This window comes from Oncorhynchus tshawytscha, linkage group LG26, assembly GCF_018296145.1.
Source record: "Oncorhynchus tshawytscha isolate Ot180627B linkage group LG26, Otsh_v2.0, whole genome shotgun sequence".
In the NCBI taxonomy this organism is placed as follows: Eukaryota; Metazoa; Chordata; class Actinopteri; order Salmoniformes; family Salmonidae; genus Oncorhynchus; species Oncorhynchus tshawytscha.
In genome coordinates this window covers 49,228,883-49,236,094 of record NC_056454.1, presented here as the reverse complement: position 1 = coordinate 49,236,094, position 7,212 = coordinate 49,228,883, and positions in this window count along the sequence as shown.

The following is a 7,212-nucleotide window of genomic DNA, read 5'->3' as shown; positions in this document are numbered from 1 at the left end:
CATATTAACAGGAGGAGGTAATACTAGTCTTCATCAGGAGGTAACTAGGAGGAGGTAATACTAGTCTTCATAATAACAGGAGGTAATACTAGTCTTCATAATAGGAGGAGGTAATATACTAGTCTTCATAACAGGAGGAGGTAATACTAGTCTTCATAACCGGAGGAGGTAATACTAGTCTTCATAATAACAGGAGGTAATACTAGTCTTCATAACCAGAGGAGGTAATACTAGTCTTCATAATAACAGGAGGAGGTAATACTAGTCTTCATATTAACAGGAGGTAATACTAGTCTTCATAACAGGAGGAGGTAATACTAGTCTTCATAACCGGAGGAGGTACTACTAGTCTTCATAACCGGAGGAGGTAATACTAGTCTTCATAACAGGAGGAGGTAATACTAGTCTTCATAACCGGAGGAGGTAATACTAGTCTTCATAATAACAGGAGGTAATACTAGTCTTCATAACAGGAGGAGGTAATACTAGTCTTCATAACCGGAGGAGGTAATACTAGTCTTCATAATAACAGGAGGAGGTAATACTAGTCTTCATAACAGAGGAGGTAATACTAGTCTTCATATTAACAGGAGGAGGTAATACTAGTCTTCATAATAACAGGAGGAGGTAATACTAGTCTTCATAACAGGAGGAGGTAATACTAGTCTTCATAATAACAGGAGGAGGTAATACTAGTCTTCATATAACAGGAGGAGGTAATACTAGTCTTCATAACAGGAGGAGGTAATACTAGTCTTCATAACCAGAGGAGGTAATACTAGTCTTCATAATAACAGGAGGTAATACTAGTCTTCATAACCGGAGGAGGTAATACTAGTCTTCATAACAGGAGGAGGTAATACTAGTCTTCATAACCGGAGGAGGTAATACTAGTCTTCATATTAACAGGAGGAGGTAATACTAGTCTTCATATTAACAGGAGGTAATACTAGTCTTCATAATAACAGGAGGTAATACTAGTCTTCATAATAACAGGAGGAGGAAATACTAGTCTTCATATTAACAGGAGGAGGTAATACTAGTCTTCATAATAACAGGAGGAGGTAAAACTAGTCTTCATAACCAGAGGAGGTAATACTAGTCTTCATATAACAGGAGGAGGTAATACTAGTCTTCATAATAACAGGAGGAGGTAATACTAGTCTTCATAATAACAGGAGGAGTAATACTAGTAATACTAGTCTTCATATTAACAGGAGGTAATACTAGTCTTCATAATAACAGGAGGTAATACTAGTCTTCATAATAACAGGAGGTAATACTAGTCTTCATAACAGGAGGTAATACTAGTCTTCATAATAGGAGGAGGTAATACTAGTCTTCATAACAGGAGGAGGTAATACTAGTCTTCATATTAACAGGAGGAGGTAATACTAGTCTTCATATTAACAGGAGGAGGTAATACTAGTCTTCATAATAACAGGAGGAGGTAATACTAGTCTTCATAATAACAGGAGGAGGTAATACTAGTCTTCATAATAACAGGAGGTAATACTAGTCTTCATAATAACAGGAGGTAATACTAGTCTTCATAATAACAGGAGGTAATACTAGTCTTCATAATAACAGGAGGAGGTAATACTAGTCTTCATAACAGGAGGAGGTAATAAGTCTTCAGGAGGAGGTAATACTAGTCTTCATAAGGAGGAGGTAATACTAGTCTTCATCATAACAGGAGGAGGTAATACTAGTCTTCATATTAACAGGAGGAGGTAATACTAGTCTTCATAATAACAGGAGGTAATACTAGTCTTCATAACAGGAGGAGGTAATACTAGTCTTCATATTAACAGGAGGTAATACTAGTCTTCATAACAGGAGGAGGTAATACTAGTCTTCATATTAACAGGAGGAGGTAATACTAGTCTTCATAACAGGAGGAGGTAATACTAGTCTTCATAACCGGAGGAGGTAATACTAGTCTTCATAATAACAGGAGGTAATACTAGTCTTCATAACAGGAGGAGGTAATACTAGTCTTCATAACCGGAGGAGGTAATACTAGTCTTCATAATAACAGGAGGAGGTAATACTAGTCTTCATAATAACAGGAGGAGGTAATACTAGTCTTCATAACCGGAGGAGGTAATACTAGTCTTCATAATAACAGGAGGTAATACTAGTCTTCATAATAACAGGAGGAGGTAATACTAGTCTTCATATTAACAGGAGGAGGTAATACTAGTCTTCATAATAGGAGGAGGTAATACTAGTCTTCATATAACAGGAGGTAATACTAGTCTTCATATTAAGGAGGAGGTAATACTAGTCTTCATAACAGGAGGAGGTAATACTAGTCTTCATAATAACAGGAGGTAATACTAGTCTTCATAACAGGAGGAGGTAATACTAGTCTTCATAACAGGAGGAGGTAATACTAGTCTTCATAATAACAGGAGGAGGTAATACTAGTCTTCATAATAACAGGAGGAGGTAATACTAGTCTTTAATAACAGGAGGAGGTAATACTAGTCTTCATAATAACAGGAGGAGGTAATACTAGTCTTCATAATACTAGTCTTCATAATAACGGAGGAGGTAATACTAGTCTTCATAAGGAGGTAATACTAGTCTTCATAATAACAGGAGGAGGTAATACTAGTCTTCATAATAACAGGAGGAGGTAATACTAGTCTTCATAATAACAGGAGGAGGTAATACTAGTCTTCTTCACTAGTCTTCATTAACAGGAGGAGGTAATACTAGTCTTCATAATAACAGGAGGTAATACTAGTCTTCATATTAACAGGAGGTAATACTAGTCTTCATATAACAGGAGGTAATACTAGTCTTCATAACAGGAGGAGTAATACTAGTAATACTAGTCTTCATATAACAGGAGGTAATACTAGGAGGAGGTAATACTAGTCTTCATAATAACAGGAGGTAATACTAGTAAGGAGGAGGTAATACTAGTCTTCATAATAACAGGAGGAGGTAATACTAGTCTTCATAATAACAGGAGGAGGTAATACTAGTCTTCATAATAACAGGAGGAGGTAATACTAGTCTTCATAATAACAGGAGGAGGTAATACTAGTCTTCATAACAGGAGGAGGTAATACTAGTCTTCTAGTCTTCATATTAACAGGAGGAGGTAATACTAGTCTTCATAATAACAGGAGGAGGTAATACTAGTCTTCATAATAACAGGAGGTAATACTAGTCTTCATAACCAGAGGAGGTAATACTAGTCTTCATAACCAGAGGAGGTAATACTAGTCTTCATAATAACAGGAGGTAATACTAGTCTTCATAATAACAGGAGGAGGTAATACTAGTCTTCATATTAACAGGAGGAGGTAATACTAGTCTTCATATTAACAGGAGGAGGTAATACTAGTCTTCATATTAACAGGAGGAGGTAATACTAGTCTTCATAACAAGAGGAGGTAATACTAGTCTTCATAATAACAGGAGGAGGTAATACTAGTCTTCATATTAACAGGAGGAGGTAATACTAGTCTTCATAACCAGGAGGAGGTAATACTAGTCTTCATAACCGGAGGAGGTAATACTAGTCTTCATAACCGGAGGAGGTAATACTAGTCTTCATAACCGGAGGAGGTAATACTAGTCTTCATAACAGGAGGAGGTAATACTAGTCTTCATAACCGGAGGAGGTAATACTAGTCTTCATAATAACAGGAGGAGGTAATACTAGTCTTCATAATAACAGGAGGATAATAAGTCTTCAGGAGGAGGTAATACTAGTCTTCATAATAACAGGAGGTAATACTAGTCTTCATAATAACAGGAGGTAAAACTAGTCTTCATAATAACAGGAGGTAATACTAGTCTTCATAACAGGAGGAGGTAATACTAGTCTTCATAATAACAGGAGGCAATACTAGTCTTCATAACCGGAAGAGGTAATACTAGTCTTCATAACCGGAGGAGGTAATACTAGTCTTCATAATAACAGGAGGTAATACTAGTCTTCATAATAACAGGAGGTAATACTAGTCTTCATATTAACAGGAGGAGGTAATACTAGTCTTCATATTAACAGGAGGAGGTAATACTAGTCTTCATAACAACAGGAGGAGGTAATACTAGTCTTCATAATAACAGGAGGAGGTAATACTAGTCTTCATAACCGGAGGAGGTAATACTAGTCTTCATAATAACAGGAGGAGGTATTACTAGTCTTCATAATAAAGGAGGAGGTAATACTAGTCTTCATATAATAACATAATAACAGGAGGAGGTAATACTAGTCTTCATAGGAACAGGAGGTAATACTAGTCTTCATAACAGAGGAGGTAATACTAGTCTTCATAATAACAGGAGGTAATACTAGTCTTCATAACCGGAGGAGGTAATACTAGTCTTCATAACAGGAGGAGGTAATACTAGTCTTCATATTAACAGGAGGAGGTAAAACTAGTCTTCATAATAACAGGAGGTAATACTAGTCTTCATAACCGGAGGAGGTAATACTAGTCTTCATAATAACAGGAGGTAATACTAGTCTTCATAACAGGAGGAGGTAATACTAGTCTTCATAATAACAGGAGGTAATACTAGTCTTCATAATAACAGGAGGTAAAACTAGTCTTCATAATAACAGGAGGTAATACTAGTCTTCATAACAGGAGGAGGTAATACTAGTCTTCATAATAACAGGAGGCAATACTAGTCTTCATAACCGGAAGAGGTAATACTAGTCTTCATAACCGGAGGAGGTAATACTAGTCTTCATATTAAGGAGGAGGTAATACTAGTCTTCATAACAGGAGGAGGTAATACTAGTCTTCTATAATTAGGAGGAGGTAATACTAGTCTTCATAACAGGAGGAGGTAATACTAGTCTTCATAACAGGAGGAGGTAATACTAGTCTTCATAATAACAGGAGGTAATACTAGTCTTCATAATAACAGGAGGAGGTAATACTAGTCTTCATAACAGGAGGAGGTAATACTAGTCTTCAGTCTTAATAACAGGAGTAATACTAGTCTTCATAATACTAGTCTTCATAATAACAGGAGGAGGAGGTAATACTAGTCTTCATAATAACAGGAGGAGGTAATACTAGTCTTCATAATAACAGGAGGTAATACTAGTCTTCATAATAACAGGAGGTAATACTAGTCTTCATATTAACAGGAGGAGGTAATACTAGTCTTCATAATAACAGGAGGTAATACTAGTCTTCATATTAACAGGAGGTAATACTAGTCTTCATATTAACAGGAGGAGGTAATACTAGTCTTCATAACAGGAGGAGGTAATACTAGTCTTCATATTAACAGGAGGTAATACTAGTCTTCATAATAACAGGAGGAGGTAATACTAGTCTTCATAATAACAGGAGGTAATACTAGTCTTCATATTAACAGGAGGAGGTAATACTAGTAATACTAGTCTTCATAATAACAGGAGGAGGTAATAAGTCTTCAGGAGGAGGTAATACTAGTCTTCATAACAGGAGGTAATACTAGTCTTCATAATAACAGGAGGTAATACTAGTCTTCATATTAACAGGAGGTATTACTAGTCTTCATAATAACAGGAGGAGGTAATACTAGTCTTCATATTAACAGGAGGTAATACTAGTCTTCATAATAACAGGAGGAGGTAATACTAGTCTTCATAATAACAGGAGGTAATACTAGTCTTCATAATAACAGGAGGAGGTAATACTAGTCTTCATAATAACAGGAGGTAATACTAGTCTTCATAATAACAGGAGGAGGTAATACTAGTCTTCATAACCGGAGGAGGTAATACTAGTCTTCATAATAACAGGAGGTAATACTAGTCTTCATAACAGGAGGAGGTAATACTAGTCTTCATAACCGGAGGAGGTATTACTAGTCTTCATAATAACAGGAGGAGGTAATACTAGTCTTCATATTAACAGGAGGAGGTAATACTAGTCTTCATAACCGGAGGAGGTAATACTAGTCTTCATAACAGGAGGAGGTAATACTAGTCTTCATAACCGGAGGAGGTAATACTAGTCTTCATATTAACAGGAGGAGGTAATACTAGTCTTCATAATAACAGGAGGTAATACTAGTCTTCATATTAACAGGAGGAGGTAATACTAGTCTTCATAACCGGAGGAGGTAATACTAGTCTTCATAACAGGAGGTAATACTAGTCTTCATAATAACAGGAGGAGGTAATACTAGTCTTCATAATAACAGGAGGTAATACTAGTCTTCATAACAGGAGGTAATACTAGTCTTCATAATAACAGGAGGAGGTAATACTAGTCTTCATAATAACAGGAGGTAATACTAGTCTTCATAACCGGAGGAGGTAATACTAGTCTTCATAACCGGAGGAGGTAAAACTAGTTTTCATAACCGGATGAGGTAAAACTAGTTTTCATAACCGGAGGAGTTAATACTAGTCTTCATAATAACAGGAGGTAATACTAGTCTTCATATTAACAGGAGGAGGTAATACTAGTCTTCATATTAACAGGAGGTAATACTAGTCTTCATAATAACAGGAGGTAATACTAGTCTTCATATTAACAGGAGGTAATACTAGTCTTCATAACAGGAGGTAATACTAGTCTTCATAATAACAGGAGGTAATACTAGTCTTCATAACAGGAGGTAATACTAGTCTTCATAATAACAGGAGGTAATACTAGTCTTCATAATAACAGGAGGTAATACTAGTCTTCATAATAACAGGAGGAGGTAATACTAGTCTTCATATTAACAGGAGGTAATACTAGTCTTCATAATAACAGGAGGTAATACTAGTCTTTATAATAAACAGAGGTAATACTAGTCTTCATAATAACAGGCGTATTCACTACTATAAAACAGATAAATTAAGACATTAAGACTAAAATGTCATTTCTGTCTTCCCCACACCTCCTTTCTCCACCTTCCTCTCTCTCCCCACCTCCCTTCTCCACCTTCCTCTCTCTCCCCACCTCCCTTCTCCACCCCATCTCTCTTCCCACATCCCTTCTCCACCTTCCTCTCTCTTCCCACCTCCCTTCTCCACCTTCCTCTCTCTCCCCACCTCCCTTCCCCATCTTCCTCTCCGTCCCCACCTCCCTTCTCCACCTTCCTCTCTCTCCCCATCCTCCTTCTCCACCCCATCTCTCTCCCCACCTCCCTTCTCCACCTTCCTCTCTCTCTCCACCTCCCCTTCTCCCCACCTTCCTTCTCCACACCCCTCTCTCTCCCCACCCTCCCTTCTCCACCTTCCTCTCC